The following is a 22,414-nucleotide window of genomic DNA, read 5'->3' as shown; positions in this document are numbered from 1 at the left end:
CCTGGCTTTCTGTAAACTGATCAGCTTAGAAAGAAGTAAAGAATCAACTAACTAATGTCCCTGAGATACTGTAAATTTCTAGCAGACAAAATACTGTTTTATTCTATTCCTCATATGACCTAACAAAAGCAATAATAGGTGCTTAACAAATATCTGTTGATTTCATTTCTTTGGTTTAGCACAATGCAAGGCAATGTGGGAGCTTAGAATTAGCACAGGACTCAATCTCTCATACTAAAGGCATTTAATCTTGCTAGGAAGACAAGAATTTAGAAGCATTTGTTGAGAACCAGAGGAGTCTTAGTTCTATTTAGAACTTTCTAAATGACCCTAAACTGTGAGTGTAATGATCTTACATATGCGTTTTACTGTAGCATGTTGTTTCTCCTTAAAAGCCATGATAAAATACTTAGGACTTTTAATGTTTATATATTAGTCTACAGGTTGAAAAATGGGACTAGAGACCACCTGCAAAGACTGATAATTTTCCATTATTAGAATTCTTAGTTCTAATCAATATTATGCCTGTGTGTTATCTCACTATCGATTTCGTTGTTTGTTTTATGTTATAAATATTCTTAAAAGAACTCTCTAGGATAGTTCACTCTTAATTTAGCATCTAAAACAAGAAGAAAAATCGCGATATATATTTTCTCTTTTAAAAAATGTGTGGTTACAAACTAGTGGTTACCAATGCAGAGAGGAAAGGGAGGGAGGGGCAATATACGAGTAGGGGAGTGAGAGGTACAAACTATTAGTTATAAAACAAGCTATAAGGATATAACGTACGACATGGAGAATATAGCCATTTATAGTTAGTTTGTAGTAACTATAAATGGAGTATAACCTTTAAAAATAATAAAAATATGAAATAATTTTTGTCACAAGTTTAAATATATGATTAATGATAAGGTTTATGGTGAGAGCTTATTTTATTAATGAAGTGAAATCAACACTTCAACTTAATTTTTGACATAAGATTTCATATATTTGTGTGTGTTCTCCATGTAAGCTTACTAATGTTAAGGAAAATAGAATTTACATGCTACTTTTATAGTCTGTGACTATAACATGTATGTTTCGTGTTCTGTGAAGACTTGAAGGCCATATCTAGCTGTTAAATGGATAAATAGATATTAAACATCTGAAGAGAACTTTGGTTTAGGCAAAATAGCAGCCACCAAGCCCAGAAAGGATTTCACACATTTCTATCTTTCCTCTCACTCCTCTGTGCCAAGACTCCAGGATCTCCAGTGATCTCAAGAAAAACAGGACATTTCCAGTGACTTGCAAACAGGATTTCTGTTATTGAATTTCTAATACAATTGGCCCAGTTGTTAGTCTGGGCAGTAACCTGGACTAGTAAAAGCTACTCTAGAGAAGAAGGTAGAAGAGGAAGATCAGGAGAATCAGGTTAAATAGGCCTATTGCTTTGTGATCACAGAGGAAGGAGGAGAGTAAAGTTCGTTGGCTTTACTCTTCTCACTGAGTGTGGCTGTGTGCAATTTGGCTTTAGATATCTACTCAGCTAATAAAAATATAATGTCTATTGTGTTTTAAGACCACAAAGCACTCTTTGTGGAAAACATAGTAATAAGCTGTTCCTTTGTGCTGGAAACAAAGTTCAGAACAATCTACAAGCATTTCTTTCTCTGTACTCAAAACCACCCAGTAGAGAGGAGTGGTGGGTGGATTACCTAATTCCTCAAGAACCACATTTTAAATCAAAAGGACTTATTTAGACAATGTTAATTTGTTTTTGTTGCTGTTATTGTTAGTGTAGTTATTATATTAAAAACCAAAGCTTTGGTAATGTTTCTTTGAGAACTGATCAGTCATAAAATTGATAAAAATAAAAGAGTTAGCCGTTTGCAACTGATCTTAATAGTTATATGGCTGTTCTCTTATGGCTGAAACATCAATGAACACATGGTAGTTAACGACAGCTATCAGTGACTTAGCTGAGTGAAGACAACTTCAGCAGTTTCCAACATGCTCCATGGTCCATTCTTGCTTGAAAATCTCTGCTTTCCTATTCCTGCAAGTGATCTTTCAACTAATGTGTTTTATGAAGACCTGACATTTGTTTGGCCTACGTTCAAGAAGTAAATTTAACATGGCATAAACAAAAAGAGGTTTTAATAGTCATTGTAGGCAAAGAGAACTCCTCTACCAACAAACTGAATTTCCTACTCTTTAATAAATAAAATAGTCAAATGCTATAATTTGTTTCCCAGTGTAGAGATTGTCATTTAGTTTTGCCTGTAAAAGCAGGATATCTTCTGCTTATACTGTCTTTGAACAGTGATTTAATATTAAATATTTGAGGATTTGCTACCAAATTTGCTGATGATAGTAAATTCTTCAAAGGGAGTCTGTTTTCCTCTAGGTTGGAAAAGAAATCTTATTTTATGCATTTTATGCCTCCATTTTATTTCACCCCACTCACTCCACATTAGAGGGAACATGATACCAAGAAAAACCATTTGGTGTGTATATTTATTGGAAATATGTGGAGCTTCATTTTGTATTTTACATACAGAGTTATTGATTTGTCCGTCCAAATTCACTCATACGTTTGGAATAGGGCATGCATTGTGTATGTCAGCTAAATTCTGAGATTGGGGCCAACACTGCTATTATCTAAAACACATAGAGAAATGTGTGTAGTTCAAACTTGAGATTAATAATCAGGAGTAAAATCCTCATCAGCACAGAATATCCTGACTTCAAAGGTAACATATATTTCCACGCTATAAAGGAATTTTGTCCTGTGCCGGTATAAAAGGGTGAAGTTTGTTGTTAGAAAGTTGTTCTGAATCTTGGGAGAAGAAAAATAGTGCTGTTTTGAGGTACAATTACATGCAAAACCAGAATGACTTCTTCCAGCATTTCGGACATGGCATTCTTAGAAGTGATTGAGTGATTTTAAAAATAACTTTAATCTTAATTAATAATAAACCAAGAGGTAGAAATTAAAGTAACAGCAATAAGCTACTCAAGTTTGAGAAATGTTAGGAATCATTATAGGGTCTAATAAATAATAGCCTATAACAAATATCAAGTTATGTGTTGATAGAGAACATGAGATGTATGAGGGCTGTGCAGTTCTTCTGAGTTTACAGAAGTGAAAGCTAATCTAAGATACTTAGTTATATTTATCCCTTTGTATTTGTGCTTAAAAATATAATTATTATGTTTATGGTTCCTGATTTTCAAGCATCATAAAATGATTTATGAATGGGTAAATACTATCTCTGGATTAAAGAAGAGAAATTTAATGAGGGATTCAATATAAGGGTTCTGCCGAAATTAAACTAGACTAAGGCATGAATAAATGGAATAATAATATATGATACCCACTGTGTGAAGGTTTCTCTGTGTATAAAGTAATGATATTTCTTGAACAATTGCATTTATATTAGAACCACAAATATCCAATCTGATTGCCTTCTGGGCTGGGAATTCTTAACCAGTGGTATAATCATCCTGATGAAGTTGTTCAAATTAAACCATGTTTGGGGGACTTCCTGATTTTTACCATAATGCTACAGTTTTGTTGCCATGTAACCTTTACTTTGGCTCTTGTTCCAGCTATTACAGAGCATAATTCTAATTGTTACTTTTTATTGATTAGTTTTTTATGTGCTAAAAGTTTTGTTTAATCTTGGGGCTAAGGTATCAGGGCATAGGGATAATTACCATCATTTTACAAATGAGAAAACTTAAGTTCTGAAGTTTAGCCAACATACTCAAGATCACAAAAGTAGTATATGATAGAGTCAAGATGTCTGTTTGACCCCAAAGCCACAGGGATTCGCATTACATGTATGAAGAGAAACAGGCTACAGCAACAATGTGTTGGGAAAGAGTTTCTCTACATTCCGTAAACAAAACATAATTGAGATCGTAACAGTGAAATTTTTTTCTTTTTTATGCCCCTATTGATTTTATTGTTTTTGCTTAGAACTGAATTGGATAAATAAAAATTTACTATAAAAGAAAGACCAACTTTTACCCTCAAAGCATTTTATATACTCCATGCTGATATCAAAAGGATTACCTTATGGGAAAGAATAATGGGAAGGCAGAGAGGAACAAACATCTTACGTTTAGAACCCACTGGGAGCTTCAGAAATGTGAAAAAATGACTTCAAGTGTAAGATAATTCCTCCCATTCTTCAGTTGGTTTTTGTTTGTTTGTTTGTTTTTGCAGTGCGTGGGCCTCTCACTGCTGTGGCCTCTCCCGTTGTGGAGCACAGGCTCCCTCCGGACGTGCAGGCTCAGCGGCCACGGCTCACGGGCCCAGCTGCTCCGCGGTATGTGGGATCTTTCCGGACTGGGGCACAAACCCGTGTCCCCTGAATCGGCAGGTGGACTCTCAACGACTGCGCCACCAGGGAAGCCCCTTCAGTTGGTTTTACTGGCTCAATACTCGTTTGTCTAGTTGTATGAGCACCGATTTCTCACAAATAAGAATCTTTGTGGACCTTAAAAAAACTGTATCTAGAGTGGAAATATTATCACATGCTTCTCCTAGCACCAAGCATACACGTGGGCTTTTTATAATGGAAAACTTACTTGACTGCATTACATCAGCATAAGATCTGTGCAGCCACAGGCAAAATTGATTCCAGTTTGGATGTAATGAACAGTGTCTTAATTTTGGTTTGTGATTTACAACTTACAAAGTGTTCTTATATACATTAGTTGAATTTCCATTTTACGGAAAAAGACAGTGAAGCTTAGTGTTACTTAAAGTTTTGACAGGGTTTTGTCTATAATGGCAGAACTCATGAGTTTTAGAAGTAAGAAATTTAACGAAGATTATTTTTTTAACCTCAAGCCCAGAGTTCTTCCTACTCTATAATGCTAAATCATTTTAGTTAGGCCATGATCTTTAATGAGATTCTTCTGATAGTGTTTTGTTCAGTCAGTGAAAGTTAATATTAATTGGTTTTTGGATTTAATTGTTCAGCAAAATGTAGTGAGATTTTCATATACCAGGTATTGTGTTGAGAAGAGTAGGTGTAACAAAGGAGGAGGTGCACAGTTTAGGGAGAAATGAGTGAATAGTGGGAGATGAAAAAGTTTCTGTAGAGGAAACTACCCTTTGTAGTTAACGCATGAATAGTTTACAAGTGAAGACCTAAGAAATTATTCATAGAATCGGTGTAACACTTAGAACCCGAATTTTGTGACAGAAAATGTTTCATATTATTTTCTAAAAGGAGAATAAAGGCTTTAACTCAAAAGAAAAATAAAGGAGGACTCCAATATTTTAAAGCAGATTTGCTCTGCTTGAAAGGGTTGACTTGATTACTTGGTCTTCCCCTTTTACCTATAATTTTCCCTGGGGCCAACCGCTAAGAACTCTCTGGAAAACATCTAATTGCCACCAACTCTGGATGTATGATGTGTTTCTATACCATGCTTTGAGAGCTCAGATCAGTCAGTTTTCAACAGAAGTTAGTAGCTATGGGAGGGGGAGAATGGCCTGAGTTTTGACTCTCCTCTGAACTTGCTGAATGTGGCTGGCAATTGCCATATTCAGTCAGCATAAGAAAATCATGATTAATGCAGAGTGTCGTATTCAATATGTATAAGAGGAAAAAAATGTTGACCTCTGGCAACTGGTTACAAATAACTAGAAGAAAATAAAAATCAATGAAAAAATTAAGGATATATTTCAATCCTGAATTAGGTCCCAATATTTCACTCATCTGATTTACTTTCAGTCTTGATGTTCTTGGCATATTTGCCTATACCTTAAATAAAGATCCTTCTTTCCTGCCTTTATCTCTCCAACCTAGCCTCTTAAACATAGTTCCTGTCTGCAGAGTCTTCAACCTTATATCTCTTTGTTAGTATGCTTTTTCTGTGTATACTAGCTCTCATTTATTGAGCACATACTGTATTCTAAACACAGGGCTAAATGCTTTATATTCATTTTGGATGCAATCTGCTTAATACCTCTTTGAAATAAATCAGATAAGGATACTGAAGCTTTTAGACTTTCATGAGCCCTAATAGCCAATAAATTACAGAGCTGGGATTAAAGTGCAAATCCATCTGGTTCTAAAGTTTTGGCAGAGACTGCTGATTGCTCCCCATTATCAGACCTCCCCTTCTCTATGTTAATGGAAATTTCATACGATTAACTATGTAACAGCTTTCTTTGCTGCAAGGAGAGGTCATGTGACTGGGTTCCACTTGCGGGCCATGGTAGCACAACTTGTGAGTTATGATCATAAAGAGAATGTGCTCTCCTCTATTTTTTCTCATTTGCCACTGGCCAGAATACCTTTATGAAGGAGGGAGCCAAAGCTATCACAGCTTGCTTGAACCTCAGGATCAAAGCTGCATCTTTAGGATGCAGAGCAGTAAGTCAGAAGATAAGCAGGCCTTCATCATCATCAAGTTGCCAGGTAAACCACCCAGACTTATGAACACTGTATTTTTTTGCCTCATATCAGTCTAACATCCATCAAGACTAACACAGAGGCCCATGCTTTAAGACTCATTCTGAAAGTAAGAAAAATCAGTATTAAGCAAAAAGCATTTAATAATCTCCTTTAGGGGGTCATAGAAATGGTTTGAGCACATTTTGGTAATTTTATGCAAGGAGAAAAGGAATCCAGGTTTGGGGACATTCATGGTTAATAAGAATAATTGGCGGTTTTACTTTGGATGGGTAAATGAGGGTTCAAGAAGCAATTTGAATCGTCCAAAACAATTTTGATTCAAGGAATGAGGGTGAAGTATATAGTATGAAGATGCTGCGGACAATCTGCCTGGGAAAATTATAAGCAATTGGGAATAGTTAGAAGGTAGTTTCAGAAATGAGATTAGGTGTGAAAAGAATCAAAACTTTCTACATAACCCATGTTTCTCTGAGTGTGTTACATTGTTTCTGAGTCTGTCACAAAAAAAATTTATTTTTATTCCATTAAGATATAATAATTTTAATAAATGTGCTATTTGTTCTTCATTTTCATACCTATTAATAGTTCTGTTAACTATTTTCTTTTTACGTGAATATTAACAGCTAACTTGTTTCCAATAGCTTAAAACTATTATATTGTCAAAGGAACTCACTATTTTTTTTAACATCTTTATTGGAGTATAATTGCTTTACAATGGTGTGTTAGTTTCTGCTTTATAACAAAGTGAATCAGTTATACATATACATATATCCCCATATCCCCTCCCTCTGGCGTCTCCCTCCCACCCTCCCTATCCCACCCCTCTAGGTGGTCACAAAGCACTGAGCTGATTTCCTGTGCTATGCGACTGCTTCCCACTAGCTACCTATTTTAAGTTTAGTAGTGTATATATGTCCATACCACTCTCGCACTTTGTCCCAGCTTACCCTTCCCCCTACCCGTATCCTCAAGTCCATTCTCTAGTAGGTCTCTGTCTTCGTCTTGCCCCTAGGTTCTTCAGGAATTTTTTTTCCTTTTTTTTTGCATATATGCGTGTTAGAATACGGTATTTGTTTTTCTCTTTCTGACTTACTTCACTCTGTATGACAGACTCTAGGTCCATCCACCTCACTACAAATAACTCAATTTCATTTCTTTTTATGGCTGAGTAATATTCCATTGTATATATGTGCCACGTATTCTTTATCCATTCATCTGTTGATGGACACTTAGGTTGCTTCCATGTCATGGCTATTGTGATTAGAGCTGCAATAAAATTTTGGTACATGACTCTTTTTGAATTATGGTTTTCTCAGGGTATATGCCCAGTAGTGGGATTGCTGGGTCGTATGGTAGTCCTATTGTTAGTTTTTTACGGAACCTCCGTACTGTTCTCCATAGTGGCTGTATCAATTTACATTCCCACTAACGGTGCAAGAAGGTTCCCTTTTCTCCACACCCTCTCCAGCATTTATTGTTTGTAGATTTTTTGAGGATCACCATTCTGATTGGTATGGGATGATATTTCACTGTACATTTTTTTTTTTTTTTTTGCGGTACGTGGGCCTCTCACTGTTGTGGCCTCTCCTGTTGTGGAGCACAGGCTCCGGACGCACAGGCTCAGTGGCCATGGCTCATGAGCCCAGCTGCTCCGCAGCATGTGGGATCTTTCCAGATTGGGGCACGAACCTGTGTCCCCTGCATCGGCAGGCGGACGGACTCTCAACCACTGCGCCACCAGGGAAGCCCTCATTGTACTTTTGATTTGCATTTCCCCAGTGATTAATGATGTTGAGCATTCTTTCATGTGTTTGCTGGCAACCTGTATATCTTCTCTGGAGAAATGTCTATTTAGGTCTTCTGCCCATTTTGGGATTGTGTTGTTTGTTTTTTTGATACTGAGCTGCATAAGCTGCTTGTAAATTTTAGAGATGAATCCTTGTCAGTTGCTTCATTTGCAAATATTTTCTCCTCTTCTGAGGGTTGTCTTTTCATCTTGTTTATGGTTTCCTTTGCAAAAGCTTTTTTAAGTTTAATTGGGTCCCATTTGTTTATTTTTGTTTTTATTTCCATTTCTCTAGGCAGTGGGTCAAAAAGGATCTTGCTGTGATTTATGTCATAGAGTGTTCTGCCTATGTTTTCCTCTAAGAGTTTGATAGTGTCTGGCCTTACATTTAGGTCTTTAATCCATTTTCAGTTTATTTTTGTGTATGGTGTTAGGGAGTGTTCTAATTTCATTCTTTTACATGGAGCTGTCCAGTTTTCCCAGCACCACTTATTGAAGAGGCTATCTTTTCTCCACTGTATATTCTTGCCTCCTATATCAAAGATAAAGTGACCATATGTGTGGGTTTATCTCTGGGCTTTCTCTCCTGTTCCATTGATCTATATTTCTGTTTTTGTGCCAGTACCATACTGTCTTGATGACTGTAGCTTTGTAGTATAGTCTGAAGTCAGGGAGCCTGATTCCTCCAGCTCCGTTTTTCTTTCTCAAGATTGCTTTAGCTATTCAGGGTCTTTTGTGTTTCCATACAAATTGTGAAATTTTTTGTTCTAGTTCTGTAAAAAAAGCCAGTGGTAGTTTGATAGGGATTGCATTGAATCTGTAGATTGCTTTGCAAAGTATAGTCATTTTCACAATGTTGATTCTTCCAATCCAAGAACATGGTATATCTCTCCATCTATTTCATCATCTTTAATTTCTTTCATCAGTGTCTTATAAGTTTCTGCATACAGGTTTTTTGTCTCCTTATGTAGGTTTATTCCTAGGTATTTTATTCATTTTGTTGCAATGGTAAAAGGGAGTGTTTTCTTAATTTCACTCTCAGATTTTTCATCATTAGTGGATAGGAATGCAAGAGATTTCTGTGCATTAAGTTTGTATCCTGCTACTTTACCAAATTCATTGATTAGCTCTAGTAGTTTTCTGATGGCATCTTTAGGATTCTCTATGTATAGTATCATGTCATCTGCAAACAGTGACAGCTTTACTTCTTTTCGTATTTGGATTCCTTTTATTTCTTTTTTTTCTCTGATTGCTGTGGCTAAAACTTCCAAAACAATGTGAATAAGAGTGGTGAGAGTGGGCAACCTTGTCTTTTTCCTGATCCTAGTGGAAAAGGTTTCAGTTTTTCACCATTGAGGACAATGTTGGCTGTGGGTTTGTTGTATATGGCCTTTATTATGTTGAGGTAAGTTCCCTCTATGCCTACTTTCTGCAGGGTTTTTATCATAAATCAGTGTTCAATTTTGTCAAAAGCTTTCTCTGCATCTTTTGAGATGATCATATGGTTTTTCTCCTTCAATTTGTTAATATGGTGTATCACATTGATTGATTTGCGTATATTGAAGAATCCTTGCATTCCTGGAATAAACCCCACTTGATCATGGTGTATGATCCTTTTAATGTGCTGTTAGATTCTGTTTGCTAGTATTTTGTTAAGGATTTTTGCATATATGTTCATCAGTCATATTGGCTTGTAGTTTTCTTTCTTTGTGACATCTTTGTCTGGTTTTGGTATCAGGGTGATGGTGGCCTTGTAGAATGAGTTTGGGAGTGTTCCTCCCTCTGGTATACCTTGGAAGAATTTGAGAAGGATAGGTGTTAGCTCTTCTCTAAATGTCTGAGAGAATTCACCTGTGAAGCCATCTGGTCCTGGGCTTTTCTTTGTTGGAAGATTTTTAATCACAGTTTCAGTTTCAGTCTTGTGATTGGTCTGTTCATATTTCCTATTTCTTCCTGGTTCAGTCTCGGAAGGTTTTGCATTTCTAACAATTTGTCCATTTCTTCCAGGTTGTCCATTTTATTGGCATATAGTTGTTTGTCGTAGTCTTTCATGATCCTTTATATTTCTGCAGTGTCAGTTGTTACTTCTCCTTTTTCATTTATATTTCTATTGATCAGAGTCTTCTCCCTTTTTTTCTTGATGAGTCTGGCTAGTGGTTTATCAGTTTTGTTTATCTTCTCAAAGAACCAGCTTTTAGTTTTATTGATCTTTGTTATTGTTTCCTTCATTTCTTTTTCGTTTATTTCTGATCTGATCTTTATGATTTCTTTCCTTCTGCTAATTTTGGGGTTTTTTAGTTCTTCTTTCTCTAATTCCTTTAGGTGTAAGGTTAGGTTGTTTATTTGAGATGTTTCTTGTTTCTTGAGGTAGGATTGTACTGCTCTAAACTTCCCTCTTAGAATGGCATTTGCTGCATCCCATAGATTTTGGGTCGTCGTGTTTTCATTGTCATTTGTTTCTAGGTATGTTTTGATTTCCTCTTTGATTTCTTCAGTGATCTCTTGGTTATTAAGTAGTGTATTGTTTAGCCTCCATGTGTTTGTATTTTTTACAGATTTTTTCCTGTATTTGATATCTAGTCTCATAGCGTTGTGGTCGGAAAAGATACTTGATACGATTTCAATTTTCTTAAATTTACCATGGCTTGATTTGTGACCCGCTTTATGATCTATCCTGGAGATGTTCCATGAGCACTTGAGAAGAATGTGTAGTTTGTTGTTTTTGGATGGCATGTCCTGTAAATATAAAGTAGTCCATGTTGTTTAATGTATCATTTAAAGCTTGTGTTCCCTTATTTATTTTCATTTTGGATGATCTGTCCATTGGTGAAAGTGGGGTGTTAAAGTCCCGTACTATGATTGTGTTACTGTCGATTTCCCCTATTATGGCTGTTAGTATTTGCCTTGTGTGTTGAGGTGCTCCTATGTTGGGTGCATAAATATTTACAATTGTTATACTTTCTTCTTGGATTGATCCCTTGATCACTATGTAATGTCCTTCTTCGTCACTTGTAATAGTCTTTGTTTTCAAGTCTAGTTTGTCAGATATGAGAATTGCTACTCCAGCTTTCTTTTGATTTCCATTTGCATGGACTATCTTTTTCCATCCCCTCACTTTCAGTATGTATGTGTCCCTAGGTCTGAAGTGGGTCTCGTGTAGACAGCATATATACGGGTCTTGTTTTTGCATCCATTCAGCCAGTCTATGCCTTTTGGTTGGAGCATTTAATCCAGTTACATTTAAGGTAACTATCGATATGTATGTTCCTATTACCATTTTCTTAATTGTTTGGGTTTGTTTTTGTAGGTCTTTTCCTTCTCTTGTGTTTCCTGCCTAGAGAAGTTCCTTTAGCATTTGTTGTAAAGCTGGTTTGGTGGTGCTGGATTCTCTTAGCTTTTACTTGTCTGTAAAGGTTTTAATTTCTCCATCAAATCTGAATGAGATCCTTGCTGGGTAGAGTAATCTTGGTTGCAGGTTTTTCTCCTTCATCATTTTAAATATGTCCTGCCACTCCCTTCTGGCTTGCAGAGTTTCTGCTGAAAGATCAGCTGTTAACCTTATGGGGATTCCCTTGTGTGTTGTTTGTTGTTTCTTCCCTTGCTGCTTTTAATATTTTTTCTTTGTATTTAATTTTTGATAGTTTGATTAATATGTGTCTTGGTGTGTTTCTCCTTGGATTTATCCTGTATGGGATTCTGTGTGCCTCCTGGAGTTGATTAACTATTTCCTTTTCCATATTAGGGAAGTTTTCAACTATAATCTCTTCAAATATTTTCTCAGTCCCTTTCTTTTTATCTTCTTCTTCTGGGACCCCTGTAATTCGAATGTTGGTGTGTTTAATGTTGTCCCAGAGGTGTCTGCCACTGTCATCAGTTCTTTTCATTCTTTTTTTCTTTATTCTGCTCTGCAGTAGTTATTTCCACTAGTTTATCTTCCAGGTCACTTATCCGTTCTTCTGCCTCAGTTATTCTACTATTGATCCCTTCTAGAGTATTTTTAATTTCATTTATTTTGTTGTTCATCACTGTTTGTTGCTCTTTAGTTCTTTTAGGTCCTTGTTAAACACTTCTTGTATTTTCTGTGTTCTATTTCCTAGAGTTTGGAGCATCTTTACTATCATTATTCTGAATTCTTTTTCAGGTAGAGTGCCTATTTCCTCTTCATTTGTTAGGTCTGGTGGGGTTTTGCCTTGCTCCTTCATCTGCTGTGTTTGTCTGTCTTCTCATTTTGCTTAACTAATTGTATTTCGGGTCACCTTTTCACAGGCTGCAAGTTCGTAGTTCCTGTTGTTTTTGGTGTCTGTCCCCAGTGGGTTGTGTATGTTTCCTGGTGGAGGGGGCTAGTGCCTGTGTTCTGGTGCATGAGGCTGGATCTTCTCTTTCTGGTAGACAGGTCCACGTCTGGTGGTTTGTTTTGGGGTGTCTGTGGCCTTAATATGATTTTACACATCCTCTCTGCTAATGGGTGGGGTTGGTTCCTGTGTTGCTAGTTTTTTGGCATAATGTGTCCAGCACTCTAACTTGTTGGTCGTTGAGTATAGCTGGGTCTTGGAGTTGAGATGGAGATCTCTGGGACATTTTTGCCGTTTGATATTACATGGAGCTGAGAGGTCTCTTGTGGACCAGTGTCCTGAACTTGGCTCTCCCACCTCAGAAGCACAGCTGTGATGTCTGACTGTAGAACCAAGACCCTGTCATCCACACGGCTCGTAATAAAAGGGAGAAAAAAAAAGAAGGAAGAAGATAAAAGAAAAGAAAATAAAGTTATTAAAATAAAATAAGTGTTAAAAATTTTATTTTAATGTTAAAAAAAAGAAGAGAGCAACCAAACAAAAAACCAAATCCACCAATGATAACAAGTGCTAAAAACTATACTAAAAACAAAAAAATAAAACAAAAAAACGGACAGACAGAACCCTATGAGAAATGGTAAAAGCAATGATATACAGACAAAATCACACACAGAAGCATACACATACACACTCACAAAAAGAGAAAACGGGGAAAAAATATATGTATCATTGCTCCCACAGTCCACCTCTTCAATTTGTGATGATTCGTTGTCTATTCAGGTGTTCCACAGATGCAGGGTACATTGGGTTGATTGTGGAGATTTAATCCACTTCTCCTGAGGCTGCTGGGAGAGATTTCCCTTTCTCTTCTTTGTTCGCACAGCTCCTGGGGTTGAGCTTTGGATTTAGACCTGCCTCTGCCTGTAGGTTGCCTAAGGGCGTCTGTTCTTCCTTCAGATAGGATGGGGTTAAAGCAGCATCTGATTCAGGGGCTCTGGCTTACTCAGGCCGGGGGGGAGGGAGGGTTACGGAGTGTGGGGCGAGCCTGCGGCAGCCGAGATCAATGTGACGTTGCACCAGCCTGAGGCACACAACTTCCTGGGGAAGTTGTCCCTGGATCACGGGACCCTGGTGGCGGGCTGCACAGGCTCCTGGGAGGGGAGGTGTGGATAGTGACCTGTGCTTGCACACAGGCTTCCTGGTGGCAGCAGCAGCAGCCTTAGCGTCTCATGCCCGTCTCTGGGGTCCGTGCTGATAGCCGCGGCTCATGCCCGTCTCTGGAGCTCCTTTAAGCGGCGCTCTTAATCCCCTCTCCTTGTGCACTAGGAAACAAAGAGGCAAAAAAAGGTCTCTTACCTATCTGGCAGCTCCAGACTTTTTCCTGGACTCCCTCCCGGCTAGCTGTGGCACACTGGCCCCCTTCAGGCCGTATTCACGCAGCCAACCCCCGTCCTCTCCCTGGGATCCGAACTCCGAAACCTGAGCCTCAGCTCCCCACCCCCGCCCGCCCTGGCGGTTGAGCAGACAAGCCTCTTGGGCTGGTGAGTGCTGGTCGGTACCGATTCTCTGTGTGGGAATCTCTCCGCTTTGCCTTCTGCACCCCTGTGGCTGTGCTCTCCTCCGTGGCTCCAAAGCTTTCCACCTCTGCCACCCTCAGTCTCTGCCAGTAAAGGGGCTCCTAGTGTATCTAAACCTTTCCTCCTTCACAGCTCCCTCTCACTGGCGCAGGTCCCGTCCCTATTCTTTTGTCTCTGCTTATTCTTTTTTCTTTTGCCCTACCCAAGTATGTGGGGAGTTTCTTGCCTTTTGGGAGGTCTAAGGTCTTCTGCCAGAATTCAGTAGGTGTTCTGTAGGAGTTGTTCCACATGTAGATGTATATCTGATTTGTCTGTTGGGAGGAAGGTGATTTCCACGTCTTACTCTTCCACCATCTTGAAGCTCCCCCGAAACTCACTTTTGAGTACTCAGTATTTCATTGTCTTTAGTATGCAGCTAGTTTTCATTTAAATTGATTATATTTGGGGGAGATTTATTATCATTTTGAAATAGTAAATATGAAAATGTTAAATGAAATAGTAAATATGAAAATGTTAAAACAATCATATTTAGCATCATTTACAACTAATAAGAATCATAAACTGAATTAATTTATTAGTTTCCTAGGCCTGTATCAGATATGATCCAGTGCCTTTAAACTCACTCAAGAGTCAAAAACATGTTTGGAATCTAAGCCATAAAATTCCTTAAAACTTGTTTTAGGAGGAAGGGGAGTCACTCAAAGAAAAAAAAAAAAGATCAACTTGTCATAATCGACCCTAGATCATGCTGAAGAGGTATGGGTGATTGGACATTCCCTCGGGAGAAGGAATTTACTCATTATTGGAAATTCAGAGAACATAAGTTTGTTTCTCAAAGATTGGTGCTACTGTTTGCTATGCTGTTTCCTTTACAGTTTAAATAAAACATACATGAAACATAGCAACTCAATTATTTGAGCTCTACGGTAATTTTAAAGAGATGAAATGTTATTGGAAATGCTATAATAATCTGAAGAGGTGAATATGGTAGAATGCATGATTAAAATCACTTTTCCCACTTGTTTTATTTCTCTGCTTTCCTTTGCCCTCGAATGTTTGGAAGAGATCAGCTGCAATGAAAATCCTTCAAAGGCTTTCCAACTCATTCAATTTAATAATCAGTCATTATAAAAGATGTCAGGTTCAGTCTGGCTTTGGGGGAAAAGATCATTCTGGTATAGGATCGATGGAACATATTGCAAATTGCACTTCCCCCCAAGTGGCTGCATCAATATACAGCCCATCCCACATCTTCTTCTTTCAATATGGCTTGGATGCTGCTCTACTGAGAGGCAGAGTCTATGTTTCCTCCCCTTGAACCTAGGCAGGCCTTAGTAACTTCTTCAACCAATAGAATACAGCAGAAATGATGCTGCATGACTTCCAAAGGTAGATCTTAAGGGCAGCATAGCTCCCCACCTGGCTTGCTCTTTTTATTGGAACACTTCCTACCATGTTTTGAAGAGGCCCAGACCATATGGAGAGGCTACATGTGGGTGTTCTGGCTAATAACAGCACCAGCTAGGTCTTCAGCTGAGAGCCAACATCAACTATCAGACTTGTAAGTGAATAAAAACTTTAGATGATTTCAGTCCCTGGACTTTGAGTCTTTCAGCTAAAGCCCTAGACATCATGCTTTCCCAACTTCCCATCTGACCAGAAGAAACTATGAGAGATAATAACTGATTACTATTATTGTAAGTAACGTAAATTGTTTGGTAATTTGATGGATAGTAATAGCTACCTAATATACATGGTAATTGGCTACTAATCTTGGCTACCAGTAGATTTTGAACACCCTTCGATTTATCTCCTGCCTTTAGAGTAACACTGATAATGACTCTGTTCTGATAGTGCCCAAACAATGGATTTTTAAAAAAAGTTTTAGCTTCTTGAATAAACAAAAAAGCCAAATAAACTAATCATTATATTGCTTGGAATACATGTTTTGAGGTTATGATTATAAAAAAGTACAGTGAATATTTTTGGCAAAATGTCAGATATCATATTTTCAACACAAGATTTTCCTTTAAATTCACTGAACACACATCTGATCTTTTAGTTTGATATATTTATATATTGGCCTCCAAAAGTCTGTTTCAGAAATATGTAGTCATATTGAAAATATTTGTTTTTGTGATTATTGTTCTGTGATTATTTTCCTAATTGCTTCATAATGTAAGTATCTACATCTCATTTTGAAATGAGTTAAATCCTGTTTCGGGTACCAGATGGACAGAAGTGGTAGGTGCAGTTCTGTTTTTAGGCTGAGAGCGGATGCAGCACTGAAGGTGTGAATCACTCTCCTCCACACCGTCCTGTTTCTGAACATCCTGTGCAACTGTTCTGCTCTGGAGGATTCCCCCACTGTTGGCTTTCCATTGAGGCTTCCAGGAATAGGCATTCATTTTAGCATTTGAGGGCTTCTGATCCCCCAGCAATTGAAGTTAGGCCCCCAATTCATTTTTGCATACATTTATATGCTCAAGGGCTGAGGAGGAAGTGTCTAATTACCCTACATTCATTTTCTTTTCCCAGTTTTGATGGGGGAATTTAAGTTGAGGAGTCTCTTGTCTCCTTGATCTATTGAAGACCTCCTTTCCTTTACTCTGGGGCATGAAACGTGTGTTATCTGATGAACCACATATTTTTATTTCATTAAATATTAAAGTTATTTAAAAAATAAATAACATGTCTTCAGTGGCTTTGAGTAGTAACATATCCCTGGTGGGGGTGTAGCTAATTAAACTTTTCTTTTTATAGATTCAAGTTCCAGCATTTAATACAATTCCAGCATTTAATACACTCTGTTGCATTGGTTAAGCCCTGTAAGGCCTCTTTGACAGATACCTTTAGTGTCCCACCAATATTCCGTGCCCTTGCCACTTGGTCAGGCAACGTTGCTTTGCTGTGAGCTTTCTCTTGCAACTACATAACATTGTCTCTTGTTTGGCTTGCTGAAAGTGCAGAGTAATGAATGGTACTGGGGCCAGGCCTCAACCAATGACAGACAAGAATTGATATACAATTATCCCTCATTCTTTGCTCCTTGGAGAGATTAAGTCTGAGGTTATGTGTTCTACACTGGCTCCCAAATGTCATTATGAGGATTAAGCTTCAGTTATCCATAGTGATGGCTGGCTGGATAATGCAGTCCCTCACTGGCATTTTCCCTTTCTTATTTCACATCCACATTCTCCTGTGGGTGTTCCCTTCAGCCTTCCAATGAACCCACTCGTTCTGAATCCTTGTCTCAGGGTCCGCTTTTGGGAGAAAGCAAAGTAAGACGTCAGTCATTCTACTACTACTTGGTTAATTTCAATGTCTTTGTTTAATTTCTCTAGGTGATTTTTAAAAAACAGGTATTGCTTTAATAACTTTTTCATTTTGCTGGTCAAAAAGCCCAGTAACATTTATTCTGTCCTCCTTTAACTTTAAACATGATATCAATTATTTTCCATTAAAATGTATGTTTCCTTAATGTTCCTCCCTTTATGGATTGGCTTTTTCTTTTTTTTTTTTTTTTTTTTTTTTTGGTTTCTGCTTGGGCAATATCTTCTTACCCATTATCATAAGTAATCTCTTTTTTGATAAGTTTTCTTCTTTGAGTGTATTTTGCTTTGTTAGAATGTCTCAGTGAAAGTCTATTTTTATTTTTTCATTCAGGCTAAAGCAGCCCTGAAAAACGCACCCAATCTAAAGGTGATATGAAAGATCAAGTTGATAATTGAATATTTTTCCAGGTCCACCACCTTCCCTGCTACCCAACCTGATCCTCTGTGGGAAATAAATGCTTCTGTCTTTTCCTTTCCCCACAGTAGGCCTCAGTAGGTCCATGCTGCTACTGTGTGTTTGTCTTGAGGGCATGGTGGTGTCTTCAAATAAATTCAGCTCTGTGTCATCTCTTCTCACCTCAGAACCTGTGCCTCCTTGAAGGCTTTTCTGGATGAGACCCATAGGAACTATAATATTAGCAGCTGGTTAATGGTTGTTCAAAGTAAAAAACAAAGTATGGGAGTAGTAGGCAGGACAAGAAAGTTTACCTATAAAATAAATGCAAGTGTTATGGAACCTGGGTGAAGAATTCACTAAAGAGTAAAGTCACAAGTAAAGATTTTGTTCTACATTCTTTTTGAGGACCGGCTCTCTCTTTATGGGTGGCCATCCTGTATTTTGGAACTCAGACTCATATTGAAGAAGTCAATAAAGGCCAATTTCCCAGAGGAACAATCTCAGTGGTGCCAAAGCATCACTTGGGTGGAAAAATGAGGTAGCAATAAATCAACTTATGGTGACCCAGTTGAGTGGAATATGTTGTAAGAAATAAGGTGTTTACCAGTTTATTAAAGGATACAGTTGAACAGCCAGGTGAAAAGATACATAGGGTGAGGTCTGGGAGAGCCCAAATGCAGGAGCTTCTGTCCTTGTAGCCTTGGGGTGCATCATCATCCTGGTGCAGATGTGTTCATCATCCTGGAAATGCTTTGAACCCCACACTGTTGGGATTTTATGAAGGCTTCCTCACATAGGCATGATCAATTATTAACTCCATTTCCATCCTCTCTCCCCACTATGGAAAACTTGAAGCTTGGGGAATAGGGCTGCAAATCCCAACCTCTAATCATGGCTTGGCCTTTCTGGTGACCACCCTCCATCCAAGAGCCCACCCAGAGTCATCTCATTCAAGCAAAAGATGCTCCTAGTGCTCTTACCACTTAGGAATTTACAAGGGTTTTAGGAGCCCTGGGTCAGGAACTTGGGATATATATATATATATAGATATATATATATATATATATCCCACATATTATGTATATAAATATATTATATATAGATATATAATATATATATTTACATATATATAAATATATATATGTAAAAATATATATATATATATACACACACACACTCACATATATGTTTCTATTATCTCACAGATGATGAACTGCCTTCTAAAGTGCATATATCCTGGGAATTCCCTGGTGGTCCAATGGTTAAGACTCTGTGCTTCCAATGCAGGGGGCACAGGATCAATCCCTGGTAGGGAACTAGGATCCCACAAGCCTTGTGGCCAAAAAAATAAATAAACAAAATAAAATGAGAGAGTATTTTAAAATAAGTAAAAATTAAAGTGCGTATGTCCAATTCACTGCTGGTTTTTGGCTTTGCTTGCAGAAAGCCTGTGAATTTGGACCTGAAACAAATTTTTAAGGACAACAGTAGAGTGGTAAGCACTGCAATTAATACTTTTTCTCGCAAAGTACCCAGGCTTTCTTTTTAATAGATGTTTAATAAATATTTAAAGAAAACCATTTTCAACACATGTCAAATTATTAGGCTTTCCCAAGTATCCATCTCTCAGTCTGGGTTTGTGGTCTTCTGACATATATTTTGTTATTGTGTATACCACCACTGACTCTATCTCTTGAGGTCACCTTAAATTATTAATAGAAGGGAGTAAGACATAAATTATAAATTAATGATTTTATCAATATTACTTATATTTGTTTTCTTTACAAAGTAGTATAGCTTTAAAGTAAATGCATCAACTCTTCTTTCGTTCAAGATCCCTGCAAACTCTCCATGCTGTGATTAAAAGTAATATTTGAGGCAGAGCTGGAACTCCTGGCTCTGGGTCTCTTCCCTCTGCCATCACTGAACTGCCCTGGAACCCGAGGGGAGGGCAGTCTCACTGAGGCTGCCGGCTCTGGAGGGGCCCCAGCAGCTGAAGCTGTGACAGTCCTGGGGACCGTGGGCCAGTTGTTTCAACAAGTAACTTAAAGACAAAATGGAAAAAAACGAGGTTTGTGCCTGAGGTCATGTTGATGTGAAACCGGGATGGCCACCTTGTACCAGAGGAGCTTCAAATGGCGGAGAAGTAAGACGTGGAGATCACCTTCCTCCCAACAAATACATCAGAAATACATCTACATGTGGAACAACTCCTACAGAATACCTACTGAATGCTGGCAGAAGACCTCAGACCTCTTAAAAGGCAAGAAACTCCCCACGTACCTGGGTAGGGCAAAAGAAGAAAGAAAAAACAGAGACAAAAGAATAGGGATGGGACCTGCACCAGTGGGAGGGATCTGTGAAGGAGGAAAGGTTTCCACACACTGGGAAGCCCCTTCGCAGGCGGAGACTGCATGTGGCAGAGGCGGGAAGCTTTGGAGCCACAGAGGAGAGCGCAGCCACAGGGGTGCGGAGGGCAAAGCGGAGAGATTCCCACACAGAGGATCGGTGCCAACCAGCACTCAGCAGCCCGAGAGGCTTGTCTGCTCACCCGCCGGGGCAGGCAGGGGCTGGGAGCTGAGGCTCGGGCTTCAGTTGAATCCCAGGGAGAGGACTGGGGTTGGCTGCATGAACACGGCCTGAAGGGGCTAGTGCATCACGGCTAGCCGGGAGTCTGGGAAAAGGTCTGGAGCTGGCGAAGAGGCAAGAGACCATTGTTTCGGGGTGCCTGAGGAGAGGGGATTCAGAGCATCGCCTAAACGAGCTCCAGAGACGGGCGCGAGCCTCGGCTATCAGCGTGGACCAGAGATGGGCGTGAGACGCTAAGGCTGCTGCTGCAGCCACCAAGAAGCCTGTGTGCATCCACAGGTCACTGCCCACACCTCCCCTCCCGGGAGCCTGTGCAGCTCGCCACTGCCAGGGTCCTGTGATCCAGGGACAACTTCCCTGGGAGATCACATGGTGCGCCTAAGGCTGGTGCAACGTCACGCCGGCCTCTGCCACCGCAGGCTCGCCCCGCATCTGTACCCCTCCCTACCCCCCACCTGAGTGAGCCAGAGCCCCAGAAGCAGCTGCTCCTTTAACCCCGTCCTGTCTGAGCGAAGAACAGATGCCCTCAGGCGACCTACACAGAGAGGTGGGGACAAATCCAAAGCTGAACCTCAGGAGCTGTGTGAACAGAAAAGAGAAAGGGAAATCTCTCCCAGCAGCCTCAGGAGCCGCAGATTAAATCTCCACAATCAACTTGATGTACCCTGCACCTGTGGAATACCTGAATAGAAAACGAATCATACCAAATTGAGGAGATGGACTTTTGGAGCAATGATATATATATTTTTTCCCTTTTTCTCCTTTGGTGAGTGTGTGTATGCTTCTGGGTGTGATTTTTTCTGTATAGCTGTATGTTTACCATTTGTGCTAGGGTTCTGTCTGTCCGATTTTTTTTTTTCAATGTGTAGTTTTTAGCGTTTGTTATTGGTGGATTTGTTTTTTGGTTTGTTTGCTCTCTTCTTTTTTTATTAAAAAATTTTTTTAATAATTATTTTTTATTTTTATTTTAATAATGTTTATTTTTCCTTCTTTTTTCTTTCTTTATCTCCCTTTCATTCTGAGCTGTGTGGATGACAGGCTTTTGGTTCTCCAGCCAGGCATCAGTGCTGAGCCTCTGAGGTGCAAGAGCAAAGTTCAGGACATTGGTCCACAAGAGACCGCCCAGGTCCATGTAATATCAGATGGTGAAAATTTCCAAGAATTCTCCATCTCAACGCCAGACCCAGCTACGCTCAACGACCAGCAAGCTACAGTGCTGGACACCCTGTGCCAAACAACTAGCAAGATAGGAACACAGCCCCACCCATTAGCAGAGAGGCTGCCTAAAATCATAGTAAGGCCACAGACACCCCAAAACACACCACCAGTCTTGGACCTGCCAACCAAAAAGACAAGATCCAGCCTCATCCACCAGAACACAGGCACTAGTCCCCTTCCCCAGGAAGCATAAACAACCCAATGAACCAACCTTAGCCACTGGGGGAAGACACCAAAAACAATGGGAACTATGAACCTGCAGCCTGCGAAAAGGAGACCCCAAACACAGTAAGTTAAGCAAAATGAGAAGACAGAGAAACACACAGCAGATGAAGGAGAAAGGAAAAACACCACCAGAACAGACAAATGAAGAGGAAATAGGCAGTCTAGCAGAAAAATAATTCAGAATAATGATAGTAAAGATGATCCACAATCTTGGAAATAGAATGGAGAAAATACAAGAAACGTTTAACAAGGACCTAGAAAAACCAAAGAGCAAAAAACCAGTGATGAACAACACAGTAAATGAAATAATCCTCAAGAAGGGACCATTAGCAGAATAACTGAGTCAGAAGAACGGATAAGTGACCTGGAAGATAAAATAGTGGAAATAACTACTGAAGAGCAGAATAAAGAAAGATGAATGAAAAGAACTGATGACAGTGGCAGACACCTCTGGGACAACATTAAACCCACCAACATTCGAATTACAGGGGTCCCAGAAGAAAAAGATTAAAAGAAAGGGACTGAGAAAATATTTGAAGAGATTATACTTTAAAACTTCCCTAATATGGG

The sequence above is a fragment of the Mesoplodon mirus genome (assembly GCF_964341445.2).
Source record: "Mesoplodon mirus genome assembly, chromosome: 2".
NCBI classification, from domain to species: Eukaryota; Metazoa; Chordata; class Mammalia; order Artiodactyla; family Ziphiidae; genus Mesoplodon; species Mesoplodon mirus.
The sequence above is the reverse complement of the archived record's forward strand: the minus strand, read 5'-3'. Positions refer to the sequence as shown.